This window comes from Carya illinoinensis, chromosome 3, assembly GCF_018687715.1.
Source record: "Carya illinoinensis cultivar Pawnee chromosome 3, C.illinoinensisPawnee_v1, whole genome shotgun sequence".
Lineage (NCBI taxonomy): Eukaryota > Viridiplantae > Streptophyta > Magnoliopsida > Fagales > Juglandaceae > Carya > Carya illinoinensis.
In genome coordinates, this window is record NC_056754.1 from 13,457,732 (window position 1) to 13,472,922 (window position 15,191).

Consider the following 15,191-nt stretch of genomic DNA (forward strand, 5'->3'; position numbering starts at 1 on the left):
CCGTTCAAACGTCAAATTAAAATGTTGCTTATTGTATTTTTTTTACACTATACCTTTAAATATAATAACTTGTAAATATACTATAGTTTAGAGACAGAGTAATATAACTATATAATATATAATCAAACATATATTATATAGTTTAGTAACATATATAGTGTAAAATATCATATTACATCTAGTATTATAGTCAAGTACATATATTAACCTATTATATATAACATATATATGGTATCATAGCATAGGGTTATATGTATCACATGCATATATATATAGTGTTTATTATATTATATTATTATTATTATAATATTATTTAATAATAGGATATCTACTATTATATATAATGTCATCTATACTACTAGCAATTAGAGTATATTATAATGATACAAAAACTAAAATTGAGTATATATAGTGTCATTTATAGTGCTAGAATAGAGAGTGTCATCTAATTAGTCTATAACTGCAATATAATATGAAAAATATACTAAACAAGTCATGTAATACATATACTATTATATATATATATATTAGTTAATATCACATATAATATATATGTTATATAAATACATGAACATAGTTTCATGTATATAGTAGTCTATATTATATTAATTAAACTATATAATATAACTTATACTATATACTATATAATATTCAATAGTATAATATATTTTAATTAAATATAATATAATATATACTATATATATATAAAAAATTATAAATATAATATATAGTGTTTAATAATATATAAGCGCATTAAATATATTGTATTTAATATATTTAACAGTTAAAATATATTATAATTGAATTAATTATTATATTTAATATAATTAATACCGAATATTGTATTTAAATAACATTTATTATCATGAATTTGGATTAATTAGGGAAGGGTATTAATTTTCAGTTAATACGTTCGAACGGTATTAACTTACCGTTCGAACGGTACCACGTTCGAACGCTTCAAATAACGTTTGAACGGTGAATATGCATCATTCGAATGTTTATAATTTACCGTTCGAACGGTTTGTCATTCTCCCTCCAAAATAATTTTGCCTATCGCGCCAATATTACGTTCAAACGGTAACAATTAAACGTTCGAATGGTTAATCATTAACGGTCGAACGGTTAACTTATTTGGGACAAAAAATTTCGTCCCTAAGAATAGCGTTCGAACGCATTCGAACGGTCTGGCATTCCGTCGTTATTTTGGAATGAAATTCAAATTTCGTTCCAAAATCTCACTTTTTGGGACGATTTCCAATTCGTCCCAAAGCAATTTCGTCCCAAAAAATGATTTTTGTTGTAGTGAACATATTTAACATGATATATTTGCAACAGTAAATATTACATGACTTGACATACATGTAATAGATGGCATACTTAGCATGACGTACTTGTAAGGTACAGTAATACATAACAGAATATATTATGTAACAGATAAAAATTGACGACAGAATAAATTCTGTATAATAGACAATTACGTGATAACTTGGCATGACATGACATATATGATAACACACATACATACACTGTAGTTCCTCTACTTAGCACACATACACAGTAGATTGCTAGTAAGTTAAAAGCTAACTTACCTCGATCTCCGCGTTTCTTATAAAACTTCAAGTGCGACTACGAGGAACTGTAATTAGTGATTCTAAAAGTTAGAACTAAATCACTAATAATTTGAAATATGAAAAATACTAACTTAAAGAGTAAAATTTTCATTTTACTCTCTACATTTGAGAAAATGACCGTTTTACCCATAACTTAAGGATTTTGCATACTAACTCCAAAAGTTTCCAAAATTTACATTTTTCATGTAAATTTTGTCCTAAACTTAAATATCAACTCAGAAAAATTTAAAACAAAACACAACTATGAAGAACACACTATGACCGAAACATCCATAGGTCATTTCCCTTGATTTTTGTTGCAATTCCTTCCAACTTCAAAACTCATGCTTAAACCAAAATTTTGCAACAAACATCTTCCAATCCTAAGTTCAAAACCATACTTAAAACATCCATTTAGAAAAAGTTAATAATTAACACCAAACTTTTTGTAAAAAATCCAAGCACTTGAATCACAAGTTTTGACCTTAAATCAAAACATCTCCAAGAATTTCAAAAATCAAATCTTACTTCTAACATATTCATAATATCATCCTAACATCAACCATGCTTTAAATCATCAAACTAAAGTCACCAAAATCACAAAATAACATTTGGAGTTTTTGGTTTTACACTTAGTCCAAAAACAGAAACTTTTTCCTCAACTAGTTTTGATAAATCTCTTGATCTATGACTTATAAATATATGATCTTCAAACCAAACCATTACATGGTTTAAAAAGATGTCCTAAAACATATATAAGCTTCTAATTCAATATCACATGGTTAGAAATGAACCAAAACATAAATTTAGCCAAGAATATCCACACTTTGGCTTATTTGAATATCTCTTTGTATAAAATTTCATATCTTTGAAACTAACATCAAATATCTTCAAAATAATAATATAACATGTATATAAGATACTTAGGATCCTCCAATAAAATTATTAAAGTCATTAGAATAGGTTTAGACCACCAAAGAGTTAAACTTTCTCAAAACAGAAACTGTTTTTCTTCTTCCAGTTTCTAAGTTTCTAAATCTAAGAAAATCTTTCATCAAAACCTTTAATCATACAAAAATCCTCAACCAATAGTCACATATACATGTTAACAATACTCCATAAAAATTTCGGACCAATATCTATCCATTAGCTTGGTCAAAAACTCCAAACTATAACATATTCTCCAGTTTATCTCCCAGAATGACCTTTCTATAGTTTACACAATATTTGACTGACCAAATGATCTTCAAATGGAGCAAATAAGATATCCATGTAAACTAGACTAAAAAAGGAACAACTTATATGAAGGAGACTTCATGATAAAACACTTACAAAAGCTTCGAAATGGGTGTGCAAAAGACCTCCTAAAAGCTGTCCGAGAGAGAGTGTTTGATATTCTTTCAATGGAAAGTGTAAATGAAGATAATTTCGTGGGGAGAGGTGGCTGGAGATACTTATGGATGAGATATGGAAGAGATGAGGCTGGAGTTGAGAGTTGAGTGTAGTTTTCTCCTACCCAAAATATCTATAAAAGATTATCTTATAATATTCTATCCAATAGTATATACAAAAATCAACTTAAGATATTTTTATCTAATAATATCTATAAAAATCAACTCAAAATATTTTTACCCAATAATATTCATGAAAATTACCTCAAGATATTTCTTTTTATCCAATAATATCTACAGTTTTGAACAGACGTTTTGTCCGAAAATATGAAAAAATGTTATTGCGCCATAAGACTTTAAATAACCCTCCGAGTCTAATGGCACAAACCATAATACATTTTGACACTTCTAACTATCTCCAATAATCAAAAACACACTTCTGATACCATAGTAAATAATAACACTAACTATGTAGTTAGACAAAAACCTATACGATTAATGGATTCGTGAAAACTTATGGGGTTTTCACGAGGTTCCTAAAGTTAATAGAAATTTCACAATTGAATTTCTAGCGGGCTGTTACAGATTGAGTTTAAAGCTCCACCAAAGAAACACCTTTCTTTTTTTATGGAAATACTCTAAAAAATATAAACTCACTATGCTTATTTTTCTTATCTCACTTATCCAAGGTATTTTTTTTCCTTACTCGTATGTCCAATAACAACCAAATAAACTAACATGACAAAAAACCAAACGGCCTGGACATAAACGGGAAAACTAATAGAAGCAACCAACTTAAATAACCCTCTTAATAACCTTCAAAGCCAACGTTAAAAGAAATAAATGGTAACATGCCCGTTAAAAACAACTTGAAGATATCTTTATCTTTGGCACTTGAATGCTGCCATTTATGTGAAGGAAAGCAACGGTAAAAATAAATATTATTAAAAAATACCAACATTTCTCCACTATTTTTTAATAATAAAAAATAAATAAAAATACTTCCAGACAAAGAAGGATTATTATGCATCATGAAGGTGTGCTCTGCATTAAACCCTCCCTTAGTGAAATAATAACCTTTACTTCAGAGTCAGTAGTAGTCTCAGACTTGAACTATGACTGCTTAAGGGAAATAAAGAATTATTACCCACACATAGCAATCTAGGTGTTGACATGAGTTTTATTAGCCAGCACATTACGGCCTTGTGCTAATCCCAGTTTCATGAGTGTATTTGAGAATAAACCTAAATCTCAAATAGAGCGGCCCCACTCTCACACTCACATAGGTGAAATCTATCTAGAGTGTTCCTGTAATTCTTACACCCTACTTACAAGAGCTACAAAATTTCATTAAGAGTTTCTCAAATATTCATCATTCACAACATTACAGGATAAATGCACTTACATCATAGGAATGAGAAATAAAAAATAGTTCATTTCTTACGACCATCATATGATTCATTTTTCCTATTGAACCCTGTTCTCAGGATCTCTGGTTCCTAGATTGGGTATCCTCATACATGGCTCATGAATTTATGGGTTTTAATCTCATTCATCTCGATGTATTCTAGACCATTTTTCTTCTAAAGGCCTTGGTTAGTGGATCTGCAGGATTATCACAAGATTTAATATAATCCACGTTAATAACACCATCAGTCAAATAAAATATAATAGTATGATGTTTTCTTCTTATGGATCTGGAATTACCGTTATAATAACGGTTTTGTACTCTACCAATAGTAGCAGTACTATCATAATGAATTAAAATGGGTGAAACTGGTTTTTCCATAATGGAATCTCATGTAATAAATCTCTCAACCAGTTTGCTTCCTCACGTGCTGAAGCTAAAGCTATAAGCTCAACTTCCATAGTTGAGTTAGCAATAATCGTCTATTTTTTAGACTTCCAACATACAGCACCACCACCCAATGTAAAAATATAACCAGTAGTTGAAAGAGAATCACCTGACAAGATATTCTAATCAGCATAACTAAAACCTTCAAGTACAACATGATACCTTTTATAAAATAAGCCATAATTTTTTGCACCAGATAAACATTTCATTATCTGATCCATTGCATACCATTGGTCTCTTCCAGGCTTAATAGTAAATCTACTAAGTACTCCTACTGCATAACCAATGTCAGGTCTAGTACAATTTGTCGCATAACGTAAACTCACAATCATGCTAGCATATTCCTCTTAATTAATCACATCATCATCATTGTCAATAGAAAATAAATGAACACTAGAATCAAAAAGAGTAACAACATGCTTGCATTCAACATAATTATATTTCTTTAATAATTTATCTACGTAATGCAATTGATCAAGAAAAATACCATCACATGTTTTGGTAATTTTCATACCCAAAATAAAATTAGCCTCACCAAGATCCTTCATATCAAAATGGTTACTAAGCATGTTTTTTGTTTCATCTAAGACATGCAAATTAGAACCAAATATCAATAAGTCATCAACATATAGGCTAATAATAACATGTGAATTTTTTCAAGATTTATGATAAATACATTTATCACTTTCATTTGACTTAAAGCCATTTTCAATCATGCAAGAGTCAAATTTTTCATGCCATTGTTTCAGGGCCTGTTTTAAGCCATATAGGGATTTAGTCAACTTACACATTTTTCTTTCTTGGCCAGGCTCTACAAAGCCTTCAGGTTGATCCATATAAATTTCTTCATCTAGGTCCCCATTTAAAAGGCTGTTTTAACATCCATTTGATGAGTTTTTAAATTATAAATTGCTGCAATTGCAATCAATAATCTAATGAATGTTATTCTTGTAACTAGAGAAAAAATGTCGAAAAAATTAAGATCGACTTTTTGTTTAAAACCTTTTGCAACAAGCCTAGCCTTAAATTTTTCAACTGTTCTATCTGGTCTAAATTTTTTTCTAAGGACCCATTTACACTCTATGGATTTGCAACCCGGTGGTAATTCAACTAATTTTCAAGTTTTATTAGAAATTAGTGAATCCATCTCATCATCCACGACCTCTTTCCAAAACACAGAATCAGGTGATGCTAAAGCTTCTTGTAAATTCTTTGGATTTTCCTCAATATTGTAGATATAATAGTCGGGACTAAAATCTTTTTCAATTCTAGCTCTCTTACTCCTTCTTAATTCAAAATTTTCTTCATTTTTTAAAGGAGTAGAAGAACTAGTTTTAGAAAAAATATTTTTTCTAAATTCTTGACCCTCATTATTTTTTGATTTAAAAGGAAATTTTTCTTCATGAAAAATTGCATTGCCCAATTCAAAAATAAGTTTATTTTCAATATCAAAAAAATCTATAAGTTGTGCTATTTTTTGCATATCCAAGAAAGACACAAGTGGTAGTTCTAACACTCAATTTGGACCTTTTAGGATCTTCTAGCCTTATAAAAGCCAAACAACCCCAAACTTTAAAATATCTCAAATTTGGCTTATACCCTTTCCATAATTCAAAATGTGTAATTTTTGAATTTTTGTAAGACACCCTATTTAAAACATGACAAACAGTCAAAACTGTTTCACTCTAAAAACTTGAGGGAGTACCTGAATCAAAAAGTATAGCATTTGTCAACTCAATCAAAGTTTTATTTTTTCTCTCAGCCACACCGTTGGATGCGGGTGAATATGGTGCAGTAGTTTCATGAATAATTTTCAAAAACTAAACAACAATATTAAACTCATTTGAAACATACTCTCGGCCTCTATCACTTCTATAGAGGTAAAAATTGGCTAGGATTAGATGACTATATGATAAGACTTATCTTATCATTATATTTGAAATTATTGGATGAATGTAAAATAATTATTGATTTATGTTTAAACAATGTTGAGTCTATCTAGAAGTCTTAGGTGTTGTTTAGATAAGTCATTGACGTTAAAATCGAGTGTTGGTAGATCTATTTTTATCCAGAAGAAAGCTAAACATAGATTAGTCAAGATAGAAGAATGTTATCGCGAAATGTTAGCAGTCCGTCGGAACACGTCTTTGTGACTGTTGCTAACCGTCAGCAGAATCCTACTGTGACTAGAACTCTTTCCAGGCTTTTTATTTAAAGGGATTCGGTTTTGTATCTCAGCAGAGAGTTTGAGTCACGAATTTTAGAGAATATATTCTGAGTATTTGTGAGAGAAAATTCACTTGAGAATTTTCATTTGGTTTTTCATATCTGCTTGAGTATGATCGTACTTTGAGTGTGAAGTAACATCGATTAGATTTTAGCCTCTGGAGTTTTAGAAGGGAAGTCAACATTTGAAAATCGTCAGAGGTTCTGACTGCTAATACGGTAGAAGACAAACGGGTCGTTTGTCTAGACAAGTAAGAAAGTCGAATTGCAAAGATTTTGTAATTGATGATTGCTTGTAATTGTTTTTCAAATAATAAGATTGACTTTCCTGAATTTGGCTACCCAGTAGGGTTTTACCTTTAAAGAGTTTTTTAAAGGATTTCCCTTCGTAACCAATCATTGTGTCTTACAAAGTTGATTATTTATTTTAAAGTATTTGATTCGTTTTATAATCTTGATAATTAAGATCTAACCTATTTATTCAAGGAAAATGGTAGACAATTTCGTGGTCCACAAGGGTATGTTGGAAATTTCAACTTCTAAATCTTTTAATCTTTCTACCAAATTGATTTTCAACCTCATGGAGGAATTCTTTAAACTTTTCAAAAGCATCACTTTTATTTTTTAATAAATAAACATATGTATATTTTGAGAAATCATCAATAAAAGTGATAAAATATCTATTTCCACCACAAGTTAAAATTCCTTCAAATTCACAAAGATTAGTGTGAATTAAATCTAACAATTGGGTATTTTTTTCAACACTTCTATGAAGCCATTTTGTAATTTTTGCTTGACTACAAACTTCACATTTTTTAAAATCTTTTGTCAGTTTGAGAATTAATCCTAAACTACTCATGACAGCAACATATCTACTATTGATATGACATAAACGTGCATGCCAAAAATTTAAAGAAGAAAGCATATAAACAAAAATATTCAATGCGTTGTGCTCAACATTTAATTTAAACATATCATCACAAACATAGTCATTGCCCACAAAAACTCCATTTTTTGTTATAACAAATTTATCGGATTCGATAATTTGTTTGAAACCTACTTTGTTGAGTAAAAAACTCGACAACGAATTCTTTCTTACATACGGTGTATAAAGCACATCTTTCAACGTCAATATACTCCCATAGATTAATTTCAATTCAACCTCACCACTACCAACAACCTTGGTTTTACTAGAATCACCAAGTGTAATTTCTTTCTCTACTTCAAAAGGAGTATAATTTTTGAACAAACCTTTATCATAGCATATATGCCTATTAGCACTAGAATCTACCCACCACCCTTCAACAAATTAAAAGGATTTATTGAAATGTCCATCGCTTTCCGTGCATTTTTCGATTGTAGACTCCATCTAAATCTCCATAAAATTATTAATGAAATATACAATACTATTCAAACAAAACTAGTCTAAACTGAGGGACAGAAATATCTCTCTTTAAGGAGATTTAAGTCCTTTGCAGTGTACAAAGTCTAAAATTAACTGGTGCAGCAAAACTTCTCTTGACTTGACTCATCCAGGATACAACAGTTCAACTGATCGTCGTATAGCCCGAACCAACTCTGTATAAGTGCTTGAGGTCAAAGATCCATCAAAGGAACACCTTTCTTTTCTTTTGGAAATACTCTAAAAAATATAAACTAGTTTATTTTTCTTATCTCAATTATCCAAGATATATTTTTTTTTTCTTCCTCGTACGTCCAATAACAACCAAATAAACTAACATATATATATATATATATATATATATATATATATATTTATAACTTATTGGACAAAACACCAAACGGACTGGACATAAACTGGAAAAAGAATAAAAGCAACCAACTTAAATAACCCTCGTAATAACCTTTAAAGCCAACGTTAAAGAAATAAACGGTAAGATGGCCGTTAAAAACAACTTGAAGATATCTTTATCTTTGGCACTTGAATGCTGCTATTTATGTGAAGGAAAGCAACGGTAAAATAAATATTATTAAAAAATACCAACACTAATTAACCCAAAACGATACTGTGAGGGGAGTAAACTCCCAGGCCCAAGCCCAAGCCCAACCCACCTAGTTCGGAGCTAGAGGACAAAGGGGGGGGACAATGAGGGACATGGGACAGGCAAATGGCAAGAGGCCTCAGGGCAAGTCAGAGGGAAAGTGGGAAAAGAAAGGAAGCTAGAGCACACAAAGAGGTAGGGTCTCATCACTGTATATCAGTGCACGCAATAAGAGGAAATATAAAAAGCCTCTAGCCAGAGCGAAAAAGGGGGCCTCGAGTTCTCCTTCTTCCTCAATTTTTCTCTTCAACTCCAGAGGACTTTGATGCAGACATTCTTGTCAGAATCTCTAGGAAAGTGGCTTCGGGCCATGGCTCGACATGACCACTGACATGCCTTGTTAGCACCATTGATAAGCCATAGGAATGCCATGGCCCATGTTATCACATGCCCATGTCGCAGCCAGCCAGTATGCCACAGCATGCTAGTGAGGCTGTTGGTCCACCCTGGGTGTCGCACAGGGTGCACAAAGACTCTAGTGAGGTTAGTGGCCAGGCTAGGCCAGCCAGCGTGCATGCACTGGCTAGCTAGGCTAGCCTAGCGCTCGCGCATGCGCAGGCTAGCTTGCATAATGTGCAGGCCATGCTAGGCCTGGCACATGTGCAGACCACTTGCCTGGCCAGCACGTAGGCCATCAGCTTGGCTCGTGCATAGGCCATGTGCAGGCCATGCGTGCTACCCACTAGTCAGGCCAGCGCAGGCCACCAGCCATGCAGTTTAGCCAACCAACGTCCATGGCCCATGCCATGGGCCATTTAAGCACATGGCCAGCACCAAAGCAAGCAGTGGGCCCCCATGGGCCCCACAACCAGATTTATTTATTTTATTTATTATTTCAATTTATTTATTTATTTTAAATGTTTTATTATTTATGGAACATATTTAGGGTTTCCACCTTGTGAGCTTATAAATAAGACCCTTAGCTTTTATTTTAGGATCTATTGACATTTTTTCCTTGGTGGAACGGTTTGGTTTGTTATTGTGAACACTTTCAGTGCTTGTGCACTCGGGGTCTTTTGGATGCAATTCGTAAATCCCGAGGAAATGATTAACACATTGCAATTCGTGAATATGTGTTGTCCATTTATCTATCTTTGTTTCACCACCTTGCAATTTATGAATAGGCGTTGATTCTTTTTATCAATCTTATATTTATTTTCCATTCAATCTTCGTATCCATTTCTCAGTCTTTTGCATATTTCCATTCTTTATTCAAAAATCCTAAAAATACATTTATGTTATTATATTTTCTAGTTTGTTCATATTCTTTCTTACATTTTCTCGCATAACAAACATAACCTAAGCCTTCATCTTTCCAAGACCAAATTCCCATCTCCCAATCATAAATCACACCCAACACATGTCCACATCCATAGATCTATAATTCTCACATGTCATAGCCTAGATCTATAATTTCATATCCATTTCATATAGTTTCCTACCTACCAAACACTTCATAAGCCTCCATATATTCATATTCCATCATAGATCTATTCCATAAAGTCATAAAACCCTAGATCTATTGCCTCCAACAATCCTCGCTAAAAACCCTAAGTCCCATAAGGATTTCTTAAATTTTAGGAAACCCTAATCCTACCCTCCAATTCCTAAATCTTAATATCTTTCCTAAAGTCACTTCAACCCTAAAGACCCTATCTCGTTCTCACTTTTCTTTGAGGTAAACAATGTGATAACTTAGCCTTTGTGATTGGATTGAGGGAGTTCATCTGAAATCCCATTTATTGTTATTATGGCATCGTGAATCGAAGTTTGGGGGTTGAGGTAGAGGATGAAGTAGTGTGACTTGAAGGGATCGACCACCCTTAAAGGTGGGGGATCCGTGATTGGACATGTGTGCAAGAGGGGTCGACCACCCTTGAAGGTGGGGGACCCAAGGTTGGACTTGTGATCCTTGAACAAGCGTTCAAGAAAGCCAAGTGCCATGTGAAGAAGAGTCAGTTGCAAGCATATGCAAGATACCGGTGAACTAAGAGGCTCCAACCGGGAGCGTATTGAGGTCTTGGAGGGGCACACCACAAGACTCACCACATCCCTGGTGAGGTCACCACCACTATGGCCGAGTTAAGGATGGCCTTGAATGCCACTACCCGAGATTGTGAAGAAAATAGAAGGATCATGGAAGCCATGAGAAGAGAGACACATGCGAGCATTGGGAGACTCGGGAAGAGGATGGCGAATGGGCATGCTTGTGAGCAAATGCCTATGATCAATGGGCAAAGGCATGAGGCTGTTGTGGAAGGGGCCGAAACAAGTATTACAGGTTCCATGCATGAACCACCAAGGCATGAATTTAGAAGGGGTGGAAGAATTGAAAATTATCGAGTGGTTGTGGAGAGATGGATCCGTAATGAGGATAAACGCACTAGAACTCCTAGTTTGAAAGATGAGTATCAAGGTGCATGGTTTGAACGGCCACAAGGAGAAAAAGACTATGAGGCCGAGTATGGGCATGAGCATGAGATGCCTTATAGCCATGGAGATCGCTATGAGAGAAGAAGAGGCCATCATGGCCGAAGATATGAAGATGACCATTATGAAGATAGAAGGGGAAACCGAGCTTATGACTAGGGACCAAAGAAACCAAAGGTGGAATTCCCTAAGTTCAATGGGGGGATCCATATGAGTGGCTTGACAAGGTGGATCACTACTTCCATGCATATGAAGTTCCTAGACATGAGAGGGTGTCAACGACTTGTTTTTATTTGGAGGGAAAAGTAAGTAAGTGGTGGAGATGGATTAGACACCAATATGAGAAGGATGAAAAGCATTTGGGATGGAAGGCCTTTGAGAGGGAATTCTTGTTACAATTTGGCCCGTTGCCCATCATTAATCATCATGGGCAACTTGCTAAGTTGAAGCAAGAAGGGAAAGTGCACCATTACATTGAGGAGTTTCGGCAACTCCAAACACTAGTGAGGAGATGGTCGGAAGAGGCATTGATTGGCACTTTTGTGGAAGGGTTGAAGCCATGGTTGGCTAAGGAGATCAAATTGAAGCAACCTACAAGGCTTCAAGAAGTGATGATGATGGCGAAAATTTTAGAGGAAAGCACACATATGGAGAAATGCCAATCTAAGGATATGGGGAGCAAGCTTACTACACTCTTGCAAACCAATGATCCTTGGAAAGGCAAGGAGGAAATGGATAGTGCTTCTAAGTCCAAGCCGCTTGAAGTGAAGAAGCTCACAAGAGAAGAAGTCCAAAAAAAAATGAAGAAGGACCTTTGTTTCAAGTGTGGTGAAAAATGGGGCATAAGGCACAAATGTAGATCGGGACAAGTGTACATGTTGATGAATGAGAGAAATAATGAAGAGGATGATGGTTGCTTTGTTGAACCATCTAGCCAAGAGTCCAATCAAGAAGAGACCAAAGCTAATGAAAAAGAAGATGAGGCCGAGTTATCCCTTAATACCATGACCGGGATCCAAAAGCATACCACCATGAGGGTGATGGCATGGATAGGGACAGTTGAGGTCACATTAGTGGTGGATAGTGGCTCCACACATAACTTTACCAACTCCAACATTATCACCAATGTTGGGTTGAAATCTATGGCTATAGAGCCATTTGAGGTGAAAATGGCAAATGAGGACAAGATAAAATGTGAAGGGCTAATAAAGGAAGTGAAGATGAACGTACAAGGGGTAAGAATAGTGGCAGACTTACATGTGCTTCCTTTAGTAGAGCTTGAAGTGTTCTTGTGCAATCCATGGCTCAAAGGCCTTGGAAGGATAGTGCTTGACTACAAAACGATGACCATGGAGTTCAAGCTCGAGTCTAAGAAAAACATTCGGGCAACTGTAGCATCCAAGAAGGCCAAGTCGGGAGAGGTCTCAATGTTAGAGAAGTTGGGCAAAGGTGGGAAACATTGTTTTCCATGGAGATGGCCAAGGAAGAGTATGAGAAGAGGGCATGGAGAGTTTCAAATTTGATCCTTGAGGGCAAGGATGTTCTTGAAGGGAGGGGGAATGTCAGAACCCCTAGGAAAGTGACCTCGGGCCATGCCTCGACACGACCATTGACATGCCTCGTTAACACCACTGATGAACCACAGGCATGCCATGGCCCATGTTATGGCATGCCCATGCCGCAACCAGCCAACAGCACGGCCAGCATGCCACAGCATGCCAACGAGGCTGTTGGTCCAGCCTGGGTGCCACATAGCCTGCACCAACACGCTAGCGAGGTTAGTGGCCAGACTAGACCAGCTAGCGTGCAGCACAGCATGAGCACGCAGGCCAGCCCAGCACTTGCTCATGCGCAGGCTATCCTGCATAGCTTGCATGCCATGCTAGGCCTGGCACATGCGCAGGTCAGGCGTACTGCCCACCAGCCAGGCCAACGCAGGCCACCAACCATGTAGCTTAGCCAGCCAACGCTTATGGCCCATGCCATGGGCCATTTCATGGCCAGCACCAAAGCAAGCCGTGGGGCCCATGGACCCCATGGCCAGATTTATTTATTTTATTTATTATTTCAATTTATTTTAAGTGTTTTATTATTTATGGGACCAATTTAGGGTTTTCACCTTGTAAGCTTATGAATAGGACCATTAGCTTTTATTTTAGGATCTTTTGGCATATTTTTTTTTCTTGGTGGAACGGTTTGGTTGTTCTTGTGAATACTTTTAGTGTTTGTGCACTTTGGCTCTTTTGGATGCAATTCATGAATATGTGTTGTCTATTTATCTATCTTTGTTTCGTTACCTTGCAATTCGTGAATATGTGTTGATTCTTTTTATCAGTCTCATATTTATTTTTCATTCAATCTTCATATCATCCATTTATCAGTTTTTTGCATATTTCCATTCTCTATTCAAAAATCCAAAAAATACATTTATGTTCTTATATTTTCTAGTTTGTTCATATTCTTTCTTACATTTTCTCGCGTAACAGACATAACCTAAGCCTCCATCTTTCCAAAGCCAAATTCCCATCTCCCAATCATAAATCATGCCCAACACATGTCCACATCCATAAATCTATAATTCTCACGTGCCATAGCGTAGATCTATAATTTCATATACATTTCATATACATTCCATACACTTTCCTACCTATCAAACACTTCATAAGCCTCCATAGATCTATATTTCATGATAGATCTATTCCATAAAACCATAAAACCCTAGATCTATTGCCTCCAACAATCCTTGCCAAAAACCCTAATTCTCATAAGGATTTCTTAAATTTTAGGAAACCCTAATCCTAGCCTTCAATTCCTAAATCTTAGGACCTTTCCTAAAGCCACTTCAACCTTAAAGATCCTATCTTTTTTTACCCTAGCCAAATTCCGTAAAACTTTGAAACACTTCCTACACTTTTAGATCTCATCCTACACATCACCAACTCTAAGATCCATTCCATCTTTGACCTAGCCAAAACTCTAGACTATCCAAAACACTTCCTCCAAAATTCGCAGCATTATTCATCCATCATTCAAACCCTATCCTCAGTTCACCATACCAACCCTAATCATCATCCAAGGGCACTAACATCAAGGGCAACCATCAAGCCATTCCACATTGCATAAAACACACCAAATCATTACTTATATTACCCTACTACATCATCATTATTATCACTTCCATCACTCAAAAACTAAACCTTCATCAACCTAGGAACCCTTTATTATCACGCAAGTTCAAGGCCAAACAAGTTGTCTAGGCACAATCGGTTATCACCACAACAAGGCAAGTTCGTGGACCTTAATGTTTAAGGACTAGACCAAGATCCCTAACAGTTCTCCACCAGTAAATGTATCACAAGCTTTCCTTGTATAGTGAGAGATGAGAGGTCATGAAAGTCTATAAACAAGAATATTATAGTAAATTTTCCATCTCCAAATCCTTGTGGATGTACGCCTAGTGCTAAACCACGTAAATCCATGCGTCCATTTTTCTCTATTTTATCTGCACTTGCTTTCTATTCACCGCCATGGACGTACGCATCGACACCGTACGGTTCTGCTGGGAGTCCCAAACAACACCAATAGAGACCCGGATCGTGTCAGTGGGCTTGGA